The sequence below is a fragment of the Canis lupus genome, chromosome 13 (assembly GCF_048164855.1).
Source record: "Canis lupus baileyi chromosome 13, mCanLup2.hap1, whole genome shotgun sequence".
Lineage (NCBI taxonomy): Eukaryota > Metazoa > Chordata > Mammalia > Carnivora > Canidae > Canis > Canis lupus.
The window spans coordinates 34535768-34563281 of NC_132850.1; the positions used below are offsets into that span (position 1 = coordinate 34535768).

The 27514-nt window shown below is 38.5% G+C and overlaps 1 long non-coding RNA gene and 1 other non-coding gene across 5 annotated transcripts in view; one reads left to right on the forward strand and one right to left on the reverse strand.

Moving 5' to 3' along the window:
• Positions 1-27514, forward strand: part of LOC140602865 (uncharacterized) — a 51816-nt gene that overhangs the window by 4063 nt on the left and 20239 nt on the right. For 3 of the 4 annotated variants that reach the window (XR_012005800.1, XR_012005798.1, XR_012005797.1), the window contains exons 2-3: positions 6886-7018; positions 16562-16662. This is a non-coding gene — a long non-coding RNA (uncharacterized lncRNA). Of the gene's footprint in view, positions 1-6885; positions 7019-9937; positions 13835-16561; positions 16663-27514 lie in introns of those variants that run through there. The other variant, XR_012005799.1, reaches the window with a different exon arrangement.
• Positions 26003-26108, reverse strand: LOC140603272 (small nucleolar RNA U13). The gene has a single exon (XR_012006283.1). It is a non-coding gene; the product is annotated as a small nucleolar RNA U13 (small nucleolar RNA).

Sequence of the window (27514 nt, forward strand, 5' to 3'; positions counted from 1 at the left end):
GAAGTATTATAAGTAGGGGCACCCAGCTGGCTCAGCCAGTAAAGCATATGACTCTTCATCTTCAGGTGGTGGGTTTGAGCCCCATATTGGTTGTAGAGATCCTTATAAATAAAAAATAGGGGCGCCCGGGTGGCTCAGTGGTTGAGCGTCTGCCTCTGGCTCAGGTCATGATCCTGGGATCCTGGGATCGTGTCCCACATCGGCCTCTGGCCGGGAGCTTGCTTCTCCCTCTATGTCTCTGCCTCTCTCTCTCACAAATAAATAAATAAATCATTTTAAGAATTAAACAATTAGAAACTTTTTTTAAAAGTGTGTTGTAAGTAGAGATGGGAAACAAGTTTTCATTTTTTCTCCTTTAAAGTCATATTTGTCTCCCTTTTTTGTTTATTTTTCAAAAATTAATCTAGTTTAAAGCTGCTTATTAATGTCACATGCTAAGGCCTTCTACACTGGAATTCTCCTGTGGAATTTTTTGCCTAATAATATAAGACACTCTCATCTGTTCAGCTGGATGGCTTATTCAAAAGTTTGGGTGCTCCCCTGCAGCTTATGATATGACTGGAATAACACACTAGAGAACTTAATTGCTCAAAAGTAAATAAGCAGTGAGTGAGACATAATAATGTAAGAATACCCTTCACTAATTTAGCAGCTCCCACACATAACCGTTGTGCTTACCCTGCCTTGCCACTAATCCCCATCTGTTCAGCTCTTTACATTAATATTCCATTAATTCTTTGACTCCATCAAGACCTCCAGTTGATTGACTCCTCTCACCTTCTTACTATCAGCTGCTTCTAGAACCTCATTTCCATCAAAACCTAACTTCAAGTCCATGATCCAACTTGATAAGCGCCCATTCTTATGAATATGCTTAACTTCTTCACCTCTCTCTTCTTGGTCCGTTGTTTTCATCTAGCAGAACCCAAACCCAGCTCTCCATCCACTGTGTCTGCACAAGGGCAGCTGAATACCGTCAGCGGTGCACAGGTAAAGCGGGGGCTACAACACTTCTTTTACATTAATAACCACAGAGCTCAGACAGGCTCTCGACACTGTCTGGCAGCAATCTTATTTCCCTTTCCTGGTCTTCTTTCTCTTCTCTGGTCTTTCTTTGTCCAAAATGGCTTTTACACCCATGGTGGTTTCACTGTCTTACATCGCACTTTCTTCTTAGGCCACTCCAATCAACCAATCAAGCCTCCTTCTCAAAAATAAAATAAATAAAATAAAATAAAAGCCTCCTCACCTATTCGAATGAGACTGCTCATGTTGTCTAATCCCCGAACAACTTTATTGCTTTGGCTTTATTTGACCCTTGTTTACACCGAGAGCAGTTGACCACTCTTTCCTCAAATTATTTTAGTCTTTTGGCTTCCTTGACAATTCACTTTCTGGTTTTTCTCCTCAATGATCATTCCTTCTCAGACTCCTTTGACTTTTCTACTGCATAGCTTATTGTTCAAAACTCCCTGCTTTGTCTACAGTCCCTCTTTTTATCTGTCCCACAGAGCCTGGAAATGATTTCAACCAATCTCTTGGCTTTGAATTTCATCTGTCTGCCCAAGACCTCCAAGCCTATATCTCAACACTGACCTCTCCCCAGATTGCCAGACCTGCACAACAAACCATCTACACAGCTCTCCTTGGATGTCTCATGAGCATCTCTAACTTAACATGGCCCATACAAAGCTGTTTCATTTTTATTTTCGAAACTACTTCTCTGCCAGTTTGCCTGTCTCACTAGATACTACTACCAGGAATTTAGTTGGATCAAACCAAAAATCTTGGAGTTATCTTTGATTTCTCTCTTTTTCTCATCACTTCTCCTTCTTCCAGCCGATCCACCAGAAATCCTGATAAGTCTACCTCCAAAGTATATCCTAAATCTGTCACTTCTTTCCATTCTTTGCCTAGGCCATAGAGCCTTCATCTCTTGTCCAGACTACTGTAAAGGTTTCCTGGTTGGTCTCCCTGTCTTTACTTTGGCTTCCCTCTACTCCATAAACTACACAGCAGCAAAGAACAGCTTTTAAAAATGCAAATCAAATAATGTCACTGTCCTTAATTGAAGCTTCCCACCACAATCACAACTCCAAATACTTCATCCTGGCTCACATATCTTGTCTATCTGGCCCTGCCTCCTTCTCTGCTTCCCATTTATAACACTCTCCCCTTGGTTCACTATGCCCCAGCCTCCTCAATCGCACTAAGGTCATTCCTGCCTTGTAGGAAATATTATTCCCTGACATCTTGTGGCTAACTTCATGGCATTCATATTGTACCTGAAAAGTGTCCTCAGGGGGCACCTGGCTGGATCAGTCAGAAGAGCATGTGACTCTTGATCTTGGGGTCATGAGTTCGGGTCCCACACTGGGTATAGAGATTACTAAAAAAATAAATAAACTCCAAAAAATCACCTCCTCAGAGATATATTCTCAAGGATCACCTTATTTGATGTGGTCTCCAAACCATCACATCACCCATTTTAATTCTCTGCATAGCAGAGCAAACTATCATTTCTGACTTTTTTATCTTTGTATTTATGTCCATCCAATAATAATATAAGTTCCCTGAGTGCAAGGACCTTGACTCTTTTTCACTGCTCTATCCTCAATAACTAAAACAGTGCTCAATAGATATTTGTGGAGGAAAGAAGGAAGGAAGGAAGCAAGCAAGCAAGGAAGCAAAGAAGAAAAGAAGGGCTGTTGTTTGTTTATGCCCCTACCCCAAATTCATACTTGCATCCTAACCCTTGAAGGTGATAGTAGTTAGGTGGGGGTCTTTGGGAGGTAATTAAGTCATGAAGGGAAAGCCCTCATGAATGTGATTAGTATTCTCATAAAAGAAACCATAGAGTTCTCTAGTCCCTTCCTCCATGTGAAGATTAATAATAAGTCTGCAATCCAAAAGGTGGTCCTCACTCAACCATGCTGGCACCCTGATCTCAGACTTCCAGCCTCCAGGACTATAAGCAATAAATTTCTAACACTTGATCTGTGGAATTTTGTTATAGCAGCTCAAGCTAAGATAGAAGGGCATATAACTACTTGTGTAACAGTTGCCTCAAAGAGTTCCTCAACTTAGTATCTTCCTACTTGTGAAGATATTACTCAAATCCAATGATCTTGAGAGCAATTTAATAGTCTTTTGATCCTACTTGGTGATCTATTTTCTTTTCATTTAGTATGTATGTATGTTATGTGACTCTTGAAAATTTCCCACTATTTATGGGAAACAACTTATACCTGACCTTTAAGTTAGAACATTTTTCTTCTTTTTAATTTCACATGACAACCAAATAATTCATTTGCAATTAGAAGCAATTCTATGAGCAATCACAACACAATAAGCACAGTGCAGGTGATAACGTTGTATATGTAAGGCAAAAATAGTTTAGGAATTCTAAGGAAGGGCAGCCCTGGTGGCTCAGCGGTTTAGCGCAGCCTTTGGCCCAGGACCTGGTCCTGGGGACCTGGGATCGAGTCCTGTGTTGGGCTCCCTGCATGGAGCCTGCTTCTCCCTCTGCCTGTGTCTCTGCCTCTCTCTGTGTGTCTCTCATGAATAAATAAATAAAATCTTTAAAAAAAAATCTATATTAAAAAAAAAGGAATTCTAAGGAATATACACAGGACTACTAACCATATATTTGGCATCAAGGAGATTTTTTTTTAGATTTTTTTAACTTAATTGAATTGCTCACTTTTAACAAATTATATTAGCAGCACTGAACCAACTAATTGAAGCCTAGTATCAAGTTGTGCTTCTTTCAGCCCTTGAGGGCAGTAGGAAGAGGGAAGTAAAGGCAAGGACTTCAAAAGAGTGGGGAGATAATATGAATTCTCCAGAAGTCACTACTGGTTTCCTCCATACTCTAGTTGATTTGATTAATCTCAAGAAAGGTATCAGGTCTTCGCTGGCTTTCTTCAGAAGCAGCTTTAGTGAAGATCCAAAATAACAGTTAATGTTTTAAGATCTATTAAAAATACTGCCCTTAATATTTATGTGATAGGCTATAGCCAAGCCTATTGCATTTAAGTCACAAATTAGTGGAGTACAAAATAGACCATGGAATCATGCAGAGATGACACAAGAAAAATTTCCATCTGTGATAACAGGTGGACCTCTTGAGTCCTGAGATGGCCATCCCATCCAAAATGCATGGTTAGGATTTCTGACCTGGGAGACTTCTCATTCTGCCTAGATTTTCCAAAACCACACGTGTTGAGAACTAGACTAGCAATGGGGTCCAAGATAACTCATCTTTTTTATCTTGTGAATATTCTTTACATTGCCTATTTGAAAAAAAATTCAATAGTAAATCAAAGTGAAATTGGTATGAAGCTAAATCTAAGTCATCATTCTTATCAGCCTTCAAACTGAGAAAGCAATCTGTGGACTCCCTAACTGAACAGCTAACCAGATTCAATAAGGCACAAGGACTTCCATAAGAGATGGTGTGGATGCACTGTAGAACTCAGATACCTGAAGGTGTGTTCTCACATGCTTCCAAAGCATGTGTGCGAAGTCAGGTGAAGTTATTTCATGAGTTTGGAAGAGAGATGTCATCCAAGCATTGGTCAGGGCTAGCATTTCCTTGGGTTTTCTCAGTCCAGTGTTTTTCTAAATTTGTTCCTTCAAATCCTATGTTCTCAGAGGATGAGGAGAAGCAATTGAGGCCCTACATTATTCACCCTTGCTTAAGCTCATGTAGTTTCACTTTTATCTGTTCTACATAATGGAATTCAGAGTAAGATTTATTTCAACAACAACCACACACACACACACACACACAAAAAGGAATGTATCAATCAGGGGCCCAGAGGGAAAAATGTAATTGAAGATATTTTGAAGGAGGGCACTGTTTAAATAGATACAGTCAGAAGTTAAGAAAACCAGGAAGAAATGGGAAAGCACACCTAGGTTAGCAACAGCAGGAGCTACCACTGGTCCATCCCAACAAGGAGCAAGGGAGCCTTGGATTTGATGAGCAGATCCAGTTAGCCTCTGAAAGCTGAGCAATTAAGATCTCATGTTAAAAAGAAGCTGAGCTATCTTTCCTCTGGAAAAATGTTGGAAAATAAACTGGATTCTATATGTTCACATATACTAGGTCTAAATAATTAAAAGCAAAGAGTCTGGCCTAGTACTAGACATGTCATCCATGTTGTCTACAACACTATCTAAATATCATACATGAGTGCATGGGGATCAGACGTTGGAAATTAATCCATGCCTACAAAGCTCTGATTCTTTCCATATACTGCATTGAAGGTAATAATAAAAACAATGGTTAACATTTTAAAACTCTTCAATTAAAAAGTTCTGGAAGTGGATAGTGGGAATGGCTATACAATAATGTGAGTGTACTTTATGTCACTAAGGGTCCACTTAAGAATAATTAAAATGCTAGATTTTATGTTAGGTACATTTTACCACAATTTAAAAAGATGTGACAGTGAAAGCAAGGTGTTGGAATTGATGCTGGCAGGCCAGGTCTGAGGACCCAAAGTGGGTCCTGCAGGACCATCCAAGAGTGTCCTTGACTACATATAGGATAGAAATTAAATGTGGGGCACCTGGCTGGCTCAGTCAAGTAGAGTATGCAACTCTTACTCTCAGGGTCATGAGTTCAAGCCTCATACTGGGCCTAGAGCCTACTTAAAAATGCATAAAGAAATAAAAGTTAAGGATACAAATCAAATGTGGACCAGAAGGAAGTGAGAGAAGAGTTTATTAAAGATGTAGAGAGAGCATAGACATAGAGGGAATGTCCAGGAGACTTGGAAAGGAAAAGGAGAATGAGTCTCATCTTTGCTTGAGGTCTGGGGTTTTTACTGAGGATGATGGTCTGGTGTAGGTGTCCTTACAGGCATCCAGGAACTGGTCAAACAAGTCCTTGCTCAGGTGTCCTCCATAAGTCACTGATGCTCTAGAGTCAGGAGTCTTGGCATCAAGGTGTCTGGAGTCAATGGTCTTAGAAAACATACATGATGACTTCATCTTGTCAGCCCCTAGATACTATCTATTGTGCTGGAAGGCTCCAAGAAATCATAAACTCCTTGACCTTTATAAGGAGGACAAACATTAAGGCCTCTGTAAGGCAGAAGTGCAGGTCCTAGCGAGAACAGAAGCAGGAAAGAAGCAAGGAAAAAAAACAGTTTTTTTCACAGAGCCCCTCCAGTTTCCTTGTGTCAGAATGATGCAAGGAAGGAGTCATGAGCCAAGAAATATAGCGAGCCTCCAGAAGCTGGAAAAGGCAGGGAAACATTGTCTTGTTGAGTCTCTAGAGGGAACCATCCCTGAAGACACCTTGACTTAAAACCAATTGCAGACGTCTCACCTCTAGAACTGTTAAGATAACATATCTGCACTGTTAAAAACAAAACCAAAAACAAACAACAAAAAGCCCCTCTCTTTTTAATGAACAATATGTCCATTGAATTTGGAATTTATTGATTGTGACACAGTGTAACAGTGTCACAGTATAACTCACTTAACAGCCAATGTCTGTTAAGTGAGTTTTGAAAAATGAATGGAAGGAAGAAAGGAAGGAAGGAAAGGAAGAAGGACGGAAGGGAAGAATTATATTTCAGACCACTTGTTGGTAGTAAACTTACTGGGTATAGCCTCCAAAACACATAGCCTCTTTTTTCCCTGTGGTGATTTTAAAATATGCCTGAAAAAAAAATACATGTGAAAATTCTTTGACATTCCTCCCACCAAAAGGTAGACTCTAATTCTTCCCTTGAAGATGAGCAGGACTTCGTGAGTTGTTCCAAATGAATAGTTGCTGTATGACTTCTGAGACTAAAGTGTTTAACAAATACAAGTGGAATGTTTACTTGTTTGTTTGTTTGTTTGTTTGTTTTATGCGATTGTTAGCTCAATAAATCTTCCAAGAAGCTGCCTTCTTTGGAAAATGGTGTCATGAACTTGAAAGTGAAGCTTCTAGTCATGTACCAGAACTGTTCAACTTTGGAAGGACCTTACCTGAAGGTATACAGAAGAGTGACAGGTATTATTATTATTACCTACCTCCCATACCTTCTCAATAGGTCACCGGGCATTCTTATGGTTTCTATTACATATTATTTATTTGCTGGTGATCCCCAAATATGCAGTCTGTCTCTCTTCTAAATATGAAGCCAAGGGGTGCCTGGATGGCTCAGTTGGGTAAGCAACAGACTCTTGGTTTTGGCTCAGGTCATGATCTCAGGATGGTGCAATCAAAACCCAAGGAGGGCTCCACACTCAGCAGGGAGTATACTTGAAATTCTCTTTCTTTCTCTCTCTCCCTCTCTGTCCCTCCTCCCATTTGCGTGCGCACACACACACACACACACTCACTCTCTCTAAAATAAAATAGAATTCTTCAATAAATATGTAAATAATATGAAGCCCAAATATTTAACAGCCTACTGGACAAATGCACTTTGATTTACAGAACCCTCACATTCAGTTTGAAATGTCTAACCTCTAAAGTGACTCATCATCTGCCTCTTCTGCTCACCCTTCACTCAATTCCCTATGACCTCCAGGGTTCCTGTATCATTGCTGGCACCAGCATGCCCAAGCTAGAAACTGTCCTCTTTTTTTCTGTCCCTTTTTTACTTTTGTCCATATTCAATTAATCACCCACTCCCATAAATTCTACCTCACATCATCCCATTTTTCAACTCATTCCATTCTAATCTGAGATGCCAACTCATCTCTGTTTTGGGTCTTGCCTTCCTTTAATTCATTCTTGACACTGCAGCTGGAGTGATCTTTCTAAAGCAGAAATCTGATCAGCATTACTCCCTTGCTTAAAATTTCTCATGAGTTCCCCATCATTTTGAGGATAAAAATTCAAATCCCTTACTGTGGCTTCCATGGTCATCACATGCTCTTGCTCCAGCTACCCCTCTGTCCTTATCTCTTGACATTATTTCCTTTGCACTGGTACAACCCAGGCATACTGAATTATTGCAGTTTTCTGCTTCATTAGTCTTTTCTTTACTCTAAGCCATTACATATGCTACTCCATATGCCTGAAATGTTCCCTACATTCCTGAATGTTCCCTCCATAAGCCTGAAGAGTTCCCTACATTCCTGAATGTTCCCTCCATAAGCCTGAAAAGTTCCCTACATTCATCCTCCCTTTATCCAATTCCTACTTATGCCCAACTCTTGCCCCCCACCCAATACTCCCTAACTAAGCTACACAACCTATGTGCACCTCAGTTTTGTACCCAATCCTTTTACGGGAAAGAAAAGACTTTGGCCAACTCAAAACATTCTAGGCTACAGGACAAGTTTGTCCCTAAGGTACATCATTCAACTACCTCCTCTTGTTCTGATTGCAGAACACCCCCCACCCCACCCCCACCCCCAGAGTTTTCAATTATAATTGGCTTCCCAGGTAGTTTTGTCTGTAAAGGGGAAATGCACTGGTCCTGTTGATACAAGCATAACAATCCACATGAATATTTTATTGCCCATTGTAAATTAATAAAATGACATTTCAGTCTCAATGAGTGGGAAGAGTTTGCCTAGAGAAAACTTTACTTTCAATGTGCTGACAAAAGTTCAAGTTTTAAGCCTGCAAAGCAAAGATTCAGAGCTTGTACTATAGTGAATTTACCAATGCAAATGAACTTCCTGAGGTCTCTTGACAGCCAGTTGGCCTTCCTGGGCTGCATAATTAGAATGATGAGTTGCATAGAATTTAGACCTACCACACTTCAATCGCTGCCTTATGATTTGATAGAAACTCAGGGCTAGAAGATTCCAAACGCCATCTATTTAAGTAATATGTTGCTTAAGCCCATAGACAGCTTTTGAATAGTCTGAAAATCTAAAGTAGAATATCATAGTTGAGATTTAAATAAATGGTCCTTTATAATACCCTAATCTGAAAATGTCTTACCACAGAAATGGTGAGATGAGTGAGGAATGAGAGATGACAAAGTACTTTACTTTATTATTCATAGTTAAATTATTATTGTGTAAAAAATGTTTTGGGTGAAAAAGCAGCTCTCATACATACTTTCTCTCCTCTGTTATCTATTTGTACTTAAAAAAAAAATCAAAACAAAACAAACAAAAAAACCTGGGGCACCTGGGTGGCTCACTTAATTAAGCTCCTGACTCTTGGTTTTGGCTCAGGTCATGATCGCAGGGTCATGAGATTGAGCCCTGCATGGGGCTCCATGAGCAGGACAGAATCTGCTTGAGATTCTCTCTCTCCCTCTCCCTCTGCCCCTCCCTGGCATGCACTCTCGCTCTCTCACTCTCTCAAATAAATAAATAAATCTTTAAAGAATAAATTACATATAGTCTTGCTCTTATAGAATTTCCATTGGGTCATTTTCTGGAATTTCCATTTCTCTGCTGAGATCCCCTATCTGCCTATTCATTTTGAACCATATTTCACTTCAAGTGAAATTAGGAATATGGGTCGTGGGATTGAGCCCTGTGTGGGGCTCCATGTTCAGTGGGGAGTCTGCTTGAGAGTCTCTCCCTCTCCCTCTTCCTCCCCACCCCACCCCTGTTTGTGCTTACGCTCATTCTCTCTCAAATAACTAAATACATTAATTAATTTAAAATATCTTTTTTTAAAAAAGGCTTTCTTTTGTTAAAAGAGAAAAAAATCTATCTGATAACTCAGAGCAGTCACCTCATTCATGTTATCACTTCTAAAAATTTTGAAATATTTAATATCAACATCTTCAAGATGTTCAACATAAAAAACACATGGTACACTTTTAAAAAGAGTTTAAGGACAATGCTTGTTACAGGTTAGTTGGCTAAAAAATGAGATACCAAAAGATATTTCATTAGACAGATTTTAGTCAATATATAAAATGGACAAGCAAACCAATTAATCTGGTGAGAAAATTAGAGAAGAACTTTCAGAAAACACAGTCTCCTTTCTCTCTTTTTTACCATGTAGGTGAGGAAAAACTTTTCCTTGACCTTCTCAGCTTAAGTATCTGAGGATCTGCAAACTGAAGGAACAAAAGACAGGTTAACAGGAGAAAAGACAATTTTTATTGATGTTCATATGTATATGTGCATAAAGACTTCACGAAGAAGAAGAAGAAGAAGAAGAAGGAGGAGGAGGAGGAGGAGGAGGAGGAGGAGGAGGAGGAGGAGGAGGGAGGAAGGGGAGAGGGAGGGGGAGGGGAAGGAGAAAGAGGAGAAGAGAAAGAAGAGAAAACCCCAAAGAAGTAGTTGGATTTGTGGGCATATATATCATTTTACCAAAGGGTGATATGTTGAGAAGTGACTAGACAAAGGAAAAAGAGTTTAGGTATTTCAGGCAGATAAATGATAGGAAAGTGACTGGTGTAGGGGCTGAGGGCAGGTTGCCCCCAAATGGGCTACTTTGGCATGCAGACTATTTCAAGCCAAAGGCAATCAAGACCCTGCAGGCTCAAGAGAAACTTTAACCCCTCCCTTAATCACATAGAAGAATCTAAATTGGAGGTCTTTCCTAGAATAAGGGTCATTAGCAGAGACACATGAAATCTGAGTCACCCATCTGTAGTCCCGAGCAAACATTTGTTTACCAAATATTTACTCTTTTTCATCTTCCTGTGAATGGAGTTACTTCCCTTTGAAGTCCCACACCCCTTCCCCCTCCTTCTTGGTTCAGAATGACAAACATACCTCGGTTTGCCTGACTGTCTTTGGAATTGCCATGTCTGTGTGGATTTCTTGTATATAACCCTGTTAAGTTTGATTTTCTTCTGCTAATCTGTCTCATGCTGACTTGATTCTTAGTCCAGTTGGAAGGCCCTTGAAAGGGACAGGAGTTCTTGCTCCCTGACACTAGCAAGTAGAAGTCTTACCCCTGAGTAGATGGGTGGAATGCTAACCCCTTTTATTTGGCAGTGTCCCATTCTAATCAGCTTTGCTCAAATAAACTCTTAAAATGTTTAATATGCCTCAGAGTTTATCTCTTAATGAGAAATAAGAATAGTTCTCCTCACCTGGTACAGGGGGGAGAAGCTTATGCCCTGCTTTTAGGCGGAAAGAGGGAGAGTAGAGAACTCTGTTATAAAGATGATTTAAGAAGACAGCTTAGGTTTTACCAACAAATGTTATTTAACCTTTCATGAAGTGGACATCTTCTTTCAGAGAACAGCAAAATGGGGCAGAAGGCAGGGGCACCTGGCTGGCTCAGTCAGAAGAGCATGCATCTCTTGATCCTGGGATTGTGAGTTCAAGCCCCACAATTGGTGTAGAGATTACTTAAATAAACAAAACTTAAAAAAAAAAAATGAGGCAGAAGGCAAGAAGCTTTTGTAGGATAAAGAATGAAGAACAAGGAAGAGACAAATAGAAAATATCTGTTCAGCGGGGGCCACAGCATCAATTTCAGTGAGAAGGCCTCTAGTTGCCTTGGCCTTTGGGGATTGGTTGACTGGGTATAACTATGTTTCTCGTCAGGCTCCTACCACCAGAAAGGCTGTCTAAGCTTTGATTTGCCTATGTGGCAGCCCCCTTCCCTGCCCCCTGCAGGAGCAGCTACGTCTTGGGACCAGACATTTATTTTAACGAATCTTGATTCTATCTGCTGTTTCCCAACTGCCTTTACCTCAAAATAATTAACATGCCCAAGCAGCATATTCTGATCCCCTTCTATCTAAAACATCTCTTCCGAGGTGTGGAGCACGGTGGGGCCCAATTCACTTGAAATCCAGGTGGAAAATTTGTTCTATGGATAGCAGAATGTCACCCCAAAGTATACCTCTTTGGCATAAGGATTTTTTAGAGCTTCTCCTTTTGAGAAGTGGCTGACACAGAAGCTGTGAAAACAGAATATAAGTTATCCTTTTGTAAAGAAACCTCTATAAGTGTCCTCTGTCAGTACCAGGAAGAGGGAATACCATCCTGGTTCCATCCCATAAATGCATCCCTGTCATCCCCCCAGCGACTGACCAATACAAAAGCTGAAGGTGGTTTTTTAAACTGGTGGCTTAGACTTCCCTGGGGAGTGGCCCATTTCTCCCTGGGTATCTCCCAGGTGTACATAAGGCATATACAATAATACACTATTTGGTTTTTTCTCCACATGATTTTTATTACAGGGTGTCTCAGCCAATAACTTGGAAGGGTAAATGCAAAGTTCTTTTTCCTCCTCTTATGGTTCACTCAACAACCTACTACATAGGGATCCCTGGGTGGCGCAGCGGTTTGGTGCCTGCCTTTGACCCAGGGTGCAATCCTGGAGACCTGGGATCGAGTCCCACGTCGGGCTCCCAAGCAGTGCATGGAGCCTGCTTCTCCCTCTGCCTATGTCTCTGCCTCTCTCTCTCTGTGTGTCTCTCATGAATAAATAAATAAAAAGAAACTTATTTAAAAAAAAAAAAACTGCTACATATAACACCACTGTGTTCTAGGATTTCTTATCCTTTTGTGGCTGAGGCTCTTGGTCACACTGCTGGGAAGAAGGGGGCACAGCATAGTTTATTGGGCGATAGCACAGGGTTCCAAAGAGAAAGGGGACTCCAGAGGGTTGCCTCAGAGTTTCTAAGTTTAGGAGTTTTTATGAGATTGTGAGTGAGCTATTTTCATCTGATTCACCCTCCATGGCTGTCACCTAATCAGGTTTTTGTCTACGTGCTCATCTACCTATCAGGTGGTTGGTTGTTTACGTGGGAAAGGGTGGAGGGCTCCTTCCAGGGTGGTGTAGAATTACAGGATGGGATCTTTTTCCTTTTAAGGGTAGTTTCCTCTTCAGAACGGTGTGGGGGACGCACTAGGCCCCGCCTGCCTTTTTTCCGACCATCTTCCATTAATTGCATTATAAAATCCAAGGATAAAATTTGTTTAAAAAACAAAATTCAGCTGAGTAAGTCGAATTTTAAAGATCTAATTGGCTTTATCCAATGATTCACGAATCAGCATCATCCCATCTAGGGAAGAGAAGGGAGCTCTCCACAAGTTGCACAAAATGAAAGTTTTTTTATGGGCCGGAAGGAGGGTGGGACAAGGAAATGTAGAGATGATTACTTGATGCAAGTTTACCTTCTCCTAGAGAGGAAGGCAGGGGTTCTCCTCATACAGATTACCTCACTAGTACTGACCAGGAAATTCCAGACTGACTGGATTAAAATTCCACCTCTGGGAGAGGCAGGAACTGCCAATAGGGTAGGTATGAAGTCCCAGCAGGGCCTAGCAAAAGTGACTTTATTTGGGGCCCAATGTTTCTTTTAAAAAGATTTAAAGCTCACAATAAATAATTTCATCTTCTGGTGGGAAATAAGTGACAAAAAACATCTTCAAATCCTTTTATATGCTGAGGAAAAATTAAGATAGTATGCAACCAACTTAGTGGAGTAATTTGGAGTTGCAAAGTTTAAGCTGTTGTTATGCAAACTGAGATTTCTGTCCCTCAATTTTGGCAACTTCGTTGAATTTAAAATATGGTATGATGGAATAGAATAAAGGGATCTGTTGTATCTTCTGTTCTGACTTGGAAAGTTGAAGACACTTGGAAAGACCAAGCCATTTTTCAAATCTTAAGACATCTGGAAACACCAGGTCATTTTTAAGCCTGCATAGTATTTGCTGAACCTGCTTAGCAAGTTGGCTTGAATCATCCTGTCCATAGTTTCAAAGGAACTGTATCTATTTTTGTTTTCATTTTATTGTATTTCTTTTGGGGGGAAGGGTATTTTTTTCTGTAGTTTGGGAAATTATTAACTGCTAACGTTTGGCAGAAGTAGGTTTACTCATAAATCCTCTGAAGAAATGTTTCCCAGGTCGTTTCTTTGAGTAACAGTTAGTTTAGGAAGTTTCTTGTTCTTTTGCAAAAAAAAAAAAAAGCACTGTTTGTTGTGACCTAGGTTTGACTAAAAACTAAAGTTGTAAACTGTTCCATTATACTATAGAATAAAGATAAAATATGGGGCTATTTTGGTGGGTAAGAATCCATTTTGATTTGAAAAAAGCTCTGCTAAGTAGAATTTTCCAATAGTGAGAAACATCATTCTAGTAAACGTTGCAAACATCCTGTATTGTTTTTAAAGTAATTTACATGACGATTTAAGTTGCAAAGGGTACTTGCTTGCTCTACATTACTTTGTACGGCCTGACTTTTCATTGCAAGGACAAAGTAACTCCACAGAAAGCTCACAGGTAACAAGAATTTACTAACACTGTTGAGAACTTCCTATGTTATTTCATTTATTCCTCACAATATTCCTATGAGACAGAGATGAAATAACTTTTCCAAACCAAGAAGTGGTTGAGCCAAGATTTGAAGGCAGGCAGGCAGTCTAACTCCAGAGCCTGAACTATTAATAATTTCAAATACTTGAATGGCTAGTGGACTGATACAAAACACTATTAGAGTAAGCAATATTATTCTACAAGTTCAAATGTTTTATTTATTTACCTATTGCTAAATTAATTAAACATTGATGAGGTGGCTTTAATGCCTCAGCAGCCTACCCAAGAAAATCAAAACCTAAGCCTAAAATGCTTCAAGACTAAGAAATCAAAACCTAAGAACAACCAATCACAAGCAACCAAGTAGCCTTTTCCAAATAGGGCAAATACTTAGTCTGTAGCCAATCAAACAATTTCCTTGCTTTGCTCCTGTACCTTCTCTACAAGTCTTGTCCCCCAGCTCCTGATGGTGGAGTGCCACTAACCACTCCTCATTTGACATTGCCAAGTTTGAAGTGGATTTTTGCTTAAATAAAACTCAAAAAGTTTAATATGCCTCAGTTTATCTTTTAACATTCTATATATTTTTTAAAGATTTTATTTTTTATTTATTTACTTGAGAAAGGAACAGAGAGAGCATGAAGTCAAAAGGAGGTGGACAACCAGACTCCCTGCGGAGCGTGGAGCCCAACGTGAGCTTGAGGCAGGGTTTGATCCCTGAGACCATGACCTGAGCTGAGATGCTTAACCAGCTGAGCCATCCAGGTGCCCCGAAAACTATATAAATGTTTTTAAAACATTCTCATAACCTTTCATCCCTTATAACTGTATGGTCTTCATGGTCTCCATTTTAAATGCCTAATATTCCATCAACATTAGAATATTAAAAATCAGCCCACAAGATTTGTTTCTAGTTTTATTTTTTAACATATATATTTTGAAATATATGTACTTTTTAATTTTTTGTTTGCTCATTAAAAAGATGGTTGGCAAATCAGAGCTAAATATATCAATTTTTTTTGATGATATAGAATTTTCAGGAAGTTAAAAACTGTGATGTTCAGAATACAGATAGAGAGTCAAAGAGCTGTTTATCTTGTTAATGAGAGAGTGAGAAAGGTGATAAGCCACAGGGCATAGGACAAAATATTTCTAGTCACTGAGGGAAAAAATGCCGGAATAAGGTTACTAAATTACATAAAAACCGATTAACACCTCACAGGGCAATAAATCTAACCTTTGAGTTGTAATCTCTTCTACCAGACATAAATCATTTGCATCTCTAGGGGACAACGGTTATTTGCATTGCAATCACTTAGGGATTATTTGCATCAATCACTCTCTGGTTTTCTACAATTTACCATCTACTCCTACAGTCATTTTTACCATTTGTCATTCTAATATTACATATTTTACCTATTTATCTTGTTTATTGTCTACTCTCCATTAGGATATTAAGGCAGAGTGTTTTCCGCTTTTCTACATTACAGTATCCCCCAATACCTGAAACAGTGCCTGGTACATAATAGGGACTCAAAAACATGTGTTGAATGAATAAATGAGTAGAATCAAATTAGGATGTGGTTCTTTGGCTTTAAGAACACAAACCATTTTAAGAGGAAAAAATTGAAAAAATGTATAATAAATAGGCCCAAAGTAAATTAAAAAGTAAACTAAATTGTGGTTGAAGGATACTGAAGCCCTCAGTAGTGGTGCTTGAGTAGACGAAATTTCCTGTCCAACCTTCCATAGAGAGATTAATAGAAATGACATATGATGAGATAGAAAAACAAGCAGCATCTGTGGAGAAGAAATGTGTGTGTTCTCTGAAGAGGGCTGAGGTGGGGTAGAGGGGACACCAGATCCAGACTGTGAAATTTACTGAGATAATCCTACCTTGAGCAGCCACTCATTATTGAAGAGGACCAGAATATGCCACCCCAAAATGTGGCATGACCATCATTCTGAATTGAAGGCAATAAGAAACTATGGTCATGGGGGGAAAAAAACTCTCTGCCCTCCACCATCTAGCTAAAAGCAGGACAAACTTTGCCATCCATAAAGATGTCTCCTTCTGTACTGGAAAGGGAAAACAACTCTTAATCCTTGGGATTCTTAATCCTTGGAGACAGCTCAACTCTTACCAGACCAGAGACTGGATAAATACCTGAGGAATCTGCATGACAAATTTTGCAAAATACCATTATCTTCCATCTTTCTAGAAATTCAAATCTCTTTTCTCCTTTGTCTTGTCCCTTCTCCACAAATGTATTGTTCTTTGATAAAATGATATATAAGCCTTTGGGTCTGATCTCCTCACTTCATTTTTGTAAGGGCTCTCCATGTAAAAGAAACCTTCTCCTATTTAACCATCTTTGGTCATTTCAATTTGCAGGGCTCCAGGCACCAAACTTTAGAGAATAGAGGAAAAGCAATTTTCCTTGCCTATATTTTCCAGCCACTAATCCCCTTGCTGGCATCTACTGTGAAAATCAGGTAATATTTTTTGACATAATATTTTTAATGCTACCATCTAAATAACCTCAAATCATTTGATCAATAATATATTGTCAATCCAAAACATTTGATAATTATATGAAAAGAAGGAATTTATTGAGATAAATACAAGTTGATAATCATGTATAAACATTTTGTTGTCTCAATTATAGACTTTACTTCATGCCATAATAAGAAAATGTTTCTTAAATAATTCCTTGCATCCTCAAAAAATCCATACACATGGAATATTTCATTCAGTCTTCAGCATAAAAACTTGTAAAATCAAATTTCTAGTGTATAGACATCTACTAAAATAAGCTAGTAACTCCTATAACTTTTTAAATGTTAATATTTTATGATATAATTTTATTTCTAGGTGTTACAATACACTTATGAAGGATCCCTGGGTGGCGCAGCAGTTTGGCGCCTGCCTTTGGCCCAGGGCACGATCCTGGAGACCCGGGATCGAATCCCACGTCGGGCTCCTGGTGCATGGAGCCTGCTTCTCCCTCTGCCTGTGTCTCTGCCTCTCTCTCTCTCTCACTGCGTGCCTATCATAAATAAATTTAAAAAGAAATTAAAAAAAAAAACAATACACTTATGAGCTTTATAGCAGAGTTTTCAGGACCTTCTCTGTAAAGGGCCAGATAGTAAATATTTTAGGACTTGCCTGTCATATCATTCTGGGTCAACTACTCAGTTCTGCTATTGTAGTATGAAATAGCCATAGACAATACCTAAAGAAATGGGCATTGTGTTCTAATAAAACTTTATTTGTGGATACTACAGTTAGAATTTAACTTAGTTTTCATGTGTGATAAATATTCTTCCTTTAAAAAAATTATTTAATAATGTAAACACAATTCTCAGTTTGTAGCTGTACAAAAACAGGCAGCAGGTAAGATTTGACTCATGGGCTATAGTTTGCTGACACATAGTATTATAAAATTTATATATAATAGAAACAGTAAAGGAAGGGCACCTGGCTGGCTCAGTTGAAAAAGCATACAGTTCTTAATCTCAGGGTCATGAGTTCAAACCCCACATTGGGTGTAGAGATTACTTAAATAAATAAAAACTTAAAAAAAAAAGTAAAGGAATATCTCTGAAGTCTTTTTGCATGCCCTTCCCCAAACACATACCTCACTATATATTTTTTACTTATTCCTTTTCTTTTCTTTATAATTTTACCACCCATGTGTAGGTATTCCTTAACAAAACATACATTTTTAGTCTTGCCTATAATTTACCTTTCTCTCAGTACAATTGTACTCTATCTAATCTCCTGTTTTCTGCTCTAATTTCAGGTTCTTTAATTCAAATATGCAAATGTATATAGCTGTGGTTTATTTTTTTCTCCTGTGCAATATACCATTGGATAACTCTACCACAAAAGCAATGCCGTTAGTCCACATATGAGTTTTTCCCAAGTTTATGCTACTGTAAACAGTGCTGCTGTGAATATTCTCATTTTCTGAAGTACATATAAAAGAGCTTCTATAAAATACATGCCCAGGAGCAGAATTGTTGGGGTTTAAACAGCTGAGCCACTCAGGCGCCCCAATCCTGTTGAGATTTTAATTGATATTGATTTCAATCAACTTAGTATTGGGAGAACTAAATATTGACATCATCGAATCCTTCAATCCATAAATATGTTTTGTCTCTCCATTTATTTAGATCTTCTTTAATACCATTTGGTAAAGTCTTAACACTTCATTACAAAAGGATCTTACATGTCTTTGGTTAAAATTATTTCTAAATATATTTTTGTTGCATTTTCTGACTCTAGCTACTATATCAAAATGTAACTAAACTTTTATATTTTTAACTCAAATCTAATGATCCTGTTTAACCCTTTTATCCAATAATAAATGAGCAGATACATTTGTGGGTTTTTTTTTTTTTTTAGATTTATTTATGTATTTGAGAGAGCCAGGGCATGGAGGGTGGGGCAGAGGAGAAGGAGAGAGTCTCAAGCAGACTCTGTGCTAAGAATAGAGCCTGATGTGGGGCTGGATCTCATGACCCTGAGATCACAACCCTGAGATCATGACCTGAGATGAAACCAAGAATCAGATGCCTGACTAACTGCATCACCGAGGTGCCCTCATTTGTGTTTTCTTTAAAGGCTATCCTTTCCTTTATCAATAATGATAGTTTTCAAAACTTTATTTCCAGTCATTATTTCTTATTATCTTGTGGATTGCTTTGGATAAGACCTCCGTTGCAATGTTACATAGAAGCAGCAATAACAAGCAACCTAGTCTTGTTGATTTTAAAAGTATAACTTTAATATTTTACTATTAAAATATGTTGTTTTCTCTATACCTTTTTTCAAGTACTTATAATCAGGTTAAGATGGCTTTTTAAACCATGAACTGTTGCTGAAGTTTATTGAATTTTTTTTCTGTATCTATTGAGATGATTACATTGCCTTTAATCTCTTGATGTGGAAAATCACACTAGTTGATTTTCTTTCTTTTCTTATTTTGGGGGAGGGAGAGGGCCAGGGGAAAGGGAGAGAACCTTAAGTAGGCTAAGCCCCATCATGGCTTGTAGCAGGGTAGGGCTTGACTTCACAACCCAGAGATCATAACCTCAGCTGAAATCAAGAGTCCAACACTTAATAGACTGAGCCACGCAGGTGCCCAATACACTAGTTGATTTTCTAATGTTGAACCAATCCTGCATCTTTATAATCAGCTTGGCAAAATTCTATAGTCTTTATCTGTGTCTTTCTTATTGTATTCAGTTTTCTACAATTTCGTTTTAGGATTTGGCATTGGTGTTCATAAGTGCAAGGGCTTATAGATTGCATTTCTTATACTGAGATTGTCTATTTTTGATATCACCATTATACCCAGCTTCAGAAAATGAGGGGACTGTTTCTCATCATTTTCTATCTATTGAAAGTGTATTAGAACTCATTGATAAAGTACTCTGGGCTTAGTAGGTTTCTTTTCATGCATGGAAAGATGTTAAAATGCCAATTCAATTTTTTATTATTTTAACCACTTTCCCTTAATTTGTTCATTTGTGCATTCTTTCCTTATAATTTCTGTTTAAATCATTTATTATTATTTCATTATTACACTCAATATAATATTGAATTAATATTGAATACAATATTGAATGTGACATATACAGTATGTTATTGAATAATATAATATTCAATATTATACCATTATTTCCTTTTCCCCCCACTATCTTTGGTTTTATTCCTTTTTTAAGGTTTATTTATTTATTTGAGAGAGAGACACATACACAGAAACAGAGACAGGGCAGAGAGAATCCCAAGAAGACTCTGTGCAAAGCATGACACAGGGCTTGATCTCATGACCCTGAGATCACAACCTGAGCCACAACCAAGGGTGAGGCACTCACCTAACTGTGACACCCAGGTGCCCCTGATTTTATTCTTTTGATCTCTCTTCCTATTTCATAGATTATATTAGGGTAGCTCATTAACCTTTTAGTATACTTTTCTTTCTAATATAAGCACAGAGAATTATGCATTTTCCTCTAAGAATTCTTTTCCAGAATGTTTGATATGTATTTTTCTTACCATCCAAGTTTAAGTATTTTTAAATTTCCATTACAATTTCTTCTCTGAGACATGTGTTTCTTCAATAAGTATGTTTATAACATTTCCAATCATGTAATATTTTTAAAAATCTTTTAACATGCATTTCTAATTCAATCACATTGTACTTAGGGACATGCTCTGCATATACTAGTTCCTTTTATAAAAAAGATTTTATTTTTTAATTTTTGTCAGAAAGAGACAGAGAGAGTGTATGTCTGTGTGTGTGTGTGTGTGTGTGTGTGTGTGTGTGTGAGAATGGGGAGGGACAGAAGGAGAGGGAGGGAATCTCAAGCAGACCCCACTCAGAATGTGGAGCCTGACTCAGGGCCAGATCCCACCACCATGGAATCATGACCCCAGTGGAAACCAAGAATCAAATGCTCAACTAATTGAGCCAACCAGGCACCTCTGCATATACCAGTTCTTTAAAAAGTTACTCAAACTTGTTTTTTAGCCTGGCAAGTTTTTACATAAATGTTTTATGGCAGGAGTGGATGTAATTCAGTTTTGGGGTATGAGGGTTTATTAGATAAGCTTATTAGTTGTATTTTTCAAATCTTCTATATTTTTATCAGTATCTTTTATGATTGACCTATTCATTATTGATATAGATACATCAAAATCCCCACTATGGTAATGAATTTGCTGAATCTCCTTGCAGTCCTGGCAACTTGCACTTTAAGTATTTCAACGCTGTGCTATGGGGCCCATAGAACTTTGAATTATTGAATCTTAATTAAGTTAATCTTCTATCAATATGTTTATTCTTATCCCAGTAAAGCTTTTTGCTTTAAAATCTATTTTGCCTGATATGAACATAATCATGCTACCTTTGCATTGGTTAGTATTTGCTTATTATATATACATTTTTTACATCCTTTGACTTTTTGTCTTTCTCTCTTTTTTAACAGCTTAGGTAGTGATGCCCTGATACATGCTTAACAATTAGCTCTGGGGAGGAGGAGTGGAGTGGGATTTGTAGAATTTACTCATTTCTGTTGTGTCAATACTTCCACGTGGGTTGCAAGATAATATCCAGGACACCCAGTTAAATATGAACATCAGATAAATAAGGAATAATTCTTCATATAAATATGCCCCAAATATTGCATGGAACATGCTTATTTTTAAAAAGTATTTGCTGTTTATCTGAAACTCAAATTTAATTCGTTGTCCTGTATTTTTACGTGCTAAATCTGGCAACCCTACTCCCACCAATATATCATTGAATGAAAAATTGGGAAGAGATGTTTATCGTCAACTTGTTTTAAAATAACTTTTATTAAGATATCATTCACATATTATACAATTCACCCATTTAAATGGATAGTTCATCAATTTTAACATATTTGGACCTGTGCATCTGCCACCACTACAATCAATTTTCAAACATTTTCATCCACCCCAAAATGAAACCTTGTCCTTAACAACATTCACTAACCTCCAACCATCCGCCTGTCCCAGTCCTAGGCAACTGCTAATTTATTTTCCATCTTTATAGATTTGCCTCTTCTGGACATGTCACATAAATGGGATCATACAACATGCTTTGTGTATGTGTATGCGTTTATAAGACTGTCTTCTTTCACTTAGTACATATTTTCAAGGTCCATATGTGTTGTATCATGGATCAGTACTTCATTTTCATTGTATTGCTGAATAATATTTCATTGTATGGATATACAACATTTATTTGTCCATTTATCAGTTGATGAACATTAATCAATGTTCCATTTTGGGCCAATTATGAATAATGCTGCTGTAACAGTCAGCTCTTGTGAGCTGATAAGAGCAAGCACAAGACAGCTCTAATACCTACCCTGGTTTTAGGTGGGTCTCTCAGAGACCGCATAGGGCCCTATATTATAATTGCCTAGTTGCCTGTCTCCTTCTAGCCAATCAGCTACACAGAGAGGGATTTTGCTCACTGCTGTACTTGTATTTCCTAATGCAGTTGCCTAATACTTGATGTTTATTGTAAGTATGAATGAAGTACAGTATGGTGGTCAGGAATGAAGAGTTTCTGAGTCATTTAAATCTCAGATATGCCACCTATGTAAATGTGGAAAAGATAGCAAGTTACTCAACTTTTCCAAGACCTGTTTTTTTTTGTTTGTTTTTTTCCTGGTAGAATGTGAAGGACATTCGCACCTCCTTTAATAGAATTTGGAGAGCATTCAGCATTTGCCTGGCATGTTTTCAATACTCAGTAATTTTCAATACTCAAATAGTTACTGTTACTTGTGTTAGACATTTATAACCCACGTGATTCTGTGATCTCCCAGTTCTTCAGCCACCATCATCCCGTGCACAAAATGTGACCTACTCTGGGGACTACCTTTGGCTTTGTCATCACCAAAGCTACTTCATTGCAGACAAACTAAACTCCCAAATCCCACTCTCTGATAACAGCCTTACTCAAGGAAATTGCATAACCAACACTGAGATTGTTCTTTAAAAAAAAAAAAAAAGGCCAGTTTAGGAAGAAAATACTACCTAGTTGTTATATGCCTTTCTGTTCTGGTTAACAAGGTAGAATGTTTTCAGTATCTTGGAGATACACATTTATTTTGTGACTTTCATGTCTTTTGCCAATTTTCTACAAGTATGTTAATCTCTATCCTTTGGATTTGTAGGAGCTCTTTATAAATTAGGAATATTAATCCTTTGTCCAAGGTATATTTTATAGTTTATATTTTTCCAGTTTTGCATTCATCTTTTAGCTTTTCATGGCACTTAAACATACAGTTTTTCTTATTTCTAGGAAGTCAAAAATTTCAATATTTCCTATTAAAATTATATGATTTAGGATGTGAAATTCCCACATTATTTTACACTCTGCCCACCCTGTTAAAACCACCAGTAATGATTTAGCATATTCTCAAAACACATGTATTTATCTTCAATGTATATCACCAACTGTCTACTTTTTTCCTTTATTTTTTAAAGATTTTATTTATTTATTCATGACAGACAGAGAGAGAGAGAGAGGCAGAGACACAGGCAGAGGGAGAAGCAGGCTCCCTGCAGGGAGCCCGACGTGGGACTTGATCCCGGGGCTCCAGGATCACACCCCGGGCTGAAGGTGGAGCTAAACCTCTGAGCCACCAGGGCTGCCCTGTCTACTCTTTTCCATTTGTAATGCTGCCAACTGGTCCAGGCTTGCCTCTCTTCCTCTCCTTCCTCTCAAAATCATGTTCATATCACAGTCAGAATGGTCATATTTAAACATAAGTGACTTTTCTAAACATACGCTAGCATATAGGTCATTAACATACAGTGCATACATACTATTCTCACTTAACAATTTATATTGAACTTCCCTGTCTCCAAATGTTGCATGGGACATACTTATGTTTTTTTTTTTAAAGGCTTCCTTGTTCATCTGAAATTCAAATTTAATTGGGCATTGTATTTTTATTTACTAAATCTCACAGCCCTACTCCTGTCATTGATCCAAGGTGGCTGTTCCAGCTCTAGTTTTCTTTCAGCCACGGGAAGGAGGAGCATGTCTCCAATTCTATTAAGGGCAGAACCTAGACATGTCACATATTTTGCTTTTATCCCATGGTACCTAACTGAGTTACATGGTCTCATGGAGCTTCTACGGAGGCTAGGAAATGTAGTATTTAGCTGGGCAGGTAGTCAGCCAGCTAAAACCCTATTTCCATGAAAGAACGGAAGAATGGCTATTACAAAACAACTAGTGGTCTGACACAGATAACAATCCCTTTCATCACCAGATACAGTCACTAGAGGTACCAAATCCACTTCCCCATTCCAATCAATGGATGGGCATATGACCCAAACTGGGCCAAATCTTGAGCAAAGTGATACAGAGGCTTGAAATAATTCAAGTTCATTCATCCTGTTTGTAGTGACTTGAGGAATTTAAACATTATGGCTTTTTGTTACTCAGATCTCTACTAGAGTTTTCCTGGTTCCTGAGCTTGCCCTTAGTCAGCCTTCCTAGGTCCAGATTGTCCTTGGATGCTGTAAGATATCTTTTTTTTTTTTAAGATTTTATTTATTTATTTGAGAGAGACAGAGGTAGCGACAGAGAGCACAAGTAGGGAGGAGAGGGAGAAGCAGACTCCCCACTGAGCAGGGACCGATGCAGGGCTTGATCCCAGGACACTAAGATCAGGACCTGACCCAAAGACGTGCTTAACCGACTGAGCCACCCAGGCACCCCTGTAAGGTATCTGTTTTTTCCCCTTCAGTTATTGAAAATAAGTTTATGTGAGTTGCAATCATAGAACTCCAACTGATCAAAGGTAAAGTCTGGATGTATTCCAAAGTGAGGAGATATAAAACCAGTTCCCTACCTGAGGCTTTCTGCCTAAGCACATTTTCACTTCAGCATTGTTTTCAGATATAAAGATAACAAGGCAGTTATAATATCAAAGATAGTAACTCAAACAGAGAACAGAGAAGTGAAAATTAAATCTAATTAAGCTAATATTAGCACTTACTCTGTGCCTCCTTGCAGACATTACTCATTTCTCTAATACTTGCATCAGCTCTGTGGTTTATTAAATTTTATATGTATTATCTCATTAAACCCTTTGCAGCAACAACAATAGGCATTATTACTATTATTCCCATTTTACAGAGGGGAAAATGGGGCTTAGAAAGTTAAGTGGCTTGCCTAACATCACATAATTGGTAACAGTTGCAGCCAGTATTCAAAACTAAGTTTAACACCTACTCTTAAACTTTTTACCATTCTGCTACAACACAGACCTTAAAAAGTAAAAATAAAAATATTTGATACTAAAGATCTTTTTAACTTAATTTTTAACATTTTATTATACATTTTTTTATTTTTAGTTTAAAAAAAATGATTTATCTATTTATTTTAGAGAGAGAGTGCACAAGCAGGGGGAGGGGCAGGGGAGGATGAGAGAGATAGAAGAATACTTCCCACTGAGTGTGGAGCCCAATGTGAGGCTCTGCCCCGGGACCCCAAGATCATGACCTGAGCTGAAATCAGGAGTCAGATACCTAACTAACTGAGCCATGTAGGCACTCCATAGAAAGTTTTACAAAAATAGAATAGTATAATGAAGCATTAATGTACCCATCACCTAGCTTCAGGAATTGTTCCCATTCTACTATTTTTTCACTGATCCTTTTCTCAAATTCACACTTTATTTTCTTTTATCCTACAATATTTAAAAATGAATCCCAGACATCATATCTCGTCACCTATAAATATCTTAGAATGTTTCTTTCTTTTTTTTTTAAGATTTTATTTATTCATTCATGATAGAGAGAGAGAGAGAGAGAGAGAGAGAGAGAGAGAGAGAGGCAGAGACACAGGCAGAGGGAGAAGCAGGCTCCATGCCGGCAGCCTGACACAGGACTCAATCCCGGGACTCCAGGATCACGCCCTGGACCAAAGGCAGGAACGAAACCACTGAGCCACCCAGGGATCCCCCAGAATGTTTCTATAGTGCATGAGAACTTAAAAATATAATAGCATTATCATGCCCTCCCAAATTCATAAAAGCTCCTCAATATATTTAATATCCAATGCAAGTTCAACTTTCCCTGATTGTCTCAGAAATGTCTTTTTACGGTTGTTCAAGTAAAAATTGAAGCACAGTGCACACGTTACATATCCAGGCATTCTCTTAGGTTTCTTTTAACTTATAACAATTCCTCTTCTTTATTCTTTTACACCATGTGTTTTTTGAAGAAAAAAGGGATTTTGTCCCGTGGGATTCTTTTTTCTTCTTTTCACTTCAGATGGGTAAGGTGCCAATTATGTTGTGACAAGGTTTGAGCGAGGCACATCTCACATGGTGGCTGGATACGGAATCATGACACTTGTGAACAACAAAAGGTTCTGTCCTGTGGTGTTTCTAATATTCTGGAGTTGATGGATAGCAGCCCCCTGGTGTCATTAGCCAGTTTTCCATCTCCCATCTTTTTCATAACCTGCTAGTTAGTTCAAGAGGCTTGATTAAATTCAGGTTCAGAAATATTTTGTTGTTGTTTTGGTAAGAATACTTTATAGGTGGTATAGTAGCTTACTTTTTAAATAAATGGTGTGATTGCTCTATTCAATGTACTGAGTCAGTGATCATAAGCAGTAAACAGCTTTTCTTCTCCCACTTCTGCCTTCATTTTATTTTTAAAAAATATTTATTTATTTTATATATATAAAGAGAAAGAGCACATGAGTAGGGGGAAAGAGAGAGAGAGAGAGAGAGAGAGAGAGAGAGAGAATCTCCAGCAGACATCCTGCTGAGTACAGAGCCCAAAGCAGGGCTCAATCTCACCACCCTGAGATCATGACCTGAGCCACCATCAAGAGGCAGATGCTTAGCCAAGTGAGCCACCCAGCTACCCCAATTTTATCTTCTTTTTAAATTTTTAAGTTTTTAAAAGTAATCTCTACACCCAACATGGGACTTGAGCTTATAACCCCAAGATCAAGAGTCACACACTCTACTGACTGAGCCAGCCTGGCGCCCCCTTCCCCCTCTGCCTTTAAACAAGATCTCCCTTCTCTGCCCCCAGTGACATTTCAGGCAGATCCCTTACCTTTAGGGTCCCTTTCAGATCGGGGAAGAGTCTCATTTTCAGCTATGGGAAATTCCAGTCCAATCTAAATTAACTTTAATTTTTCATCTAATTCAAATTTCCCTGTGTCTCTTATTATAGCATGGCCTGTCCTTTTATCTCATTTGGTAGACAGTCTCCATCTTGTCCCCTTGGTCCATGGAAAATGTTGCTCATTCTCACCCAGCTGAATGGTAGGACCCTCTGTCATCATCATTCAGCCACTAGGAGCAGTTCCAGCAGTCTCCAGTCTACTGTTTCTCCATACTCTTCAAACTCCAGGAGACCCTGGTCAAATTCTTCCCAGAACACACTTGTCTTCCACTACTGTAGCAGCACAGGCCAAATGTGCACATTCTTCCCGCCGGGCAAGCCTCTGGCCAAGGAGTGAGAGTCCAGCATTCCTTTCTGGCTAGTACTCCCAGTTCTCTAAAGAGCTCTCTCACTGTGTCCCTCTTTTGGCTCTGGTAGAGGAGCAATGTCCCATGTGCACAGGGAAGAAATGCTACTGTGCTGTCTCCTCTTGGGAAGTCCCCCCAAAGATGCATCTGCCCAACTGAATCTTTGGCCTTCTCTGCTAATGGCTGTGGGAGAGATGGTTGCTGGACTGGAATGTTCCTCTCATGAGACCTCTCATGTATGTGTGTTGAGAACCCTTCTTTAAAATGTGGGGCTACCTCTCACTCA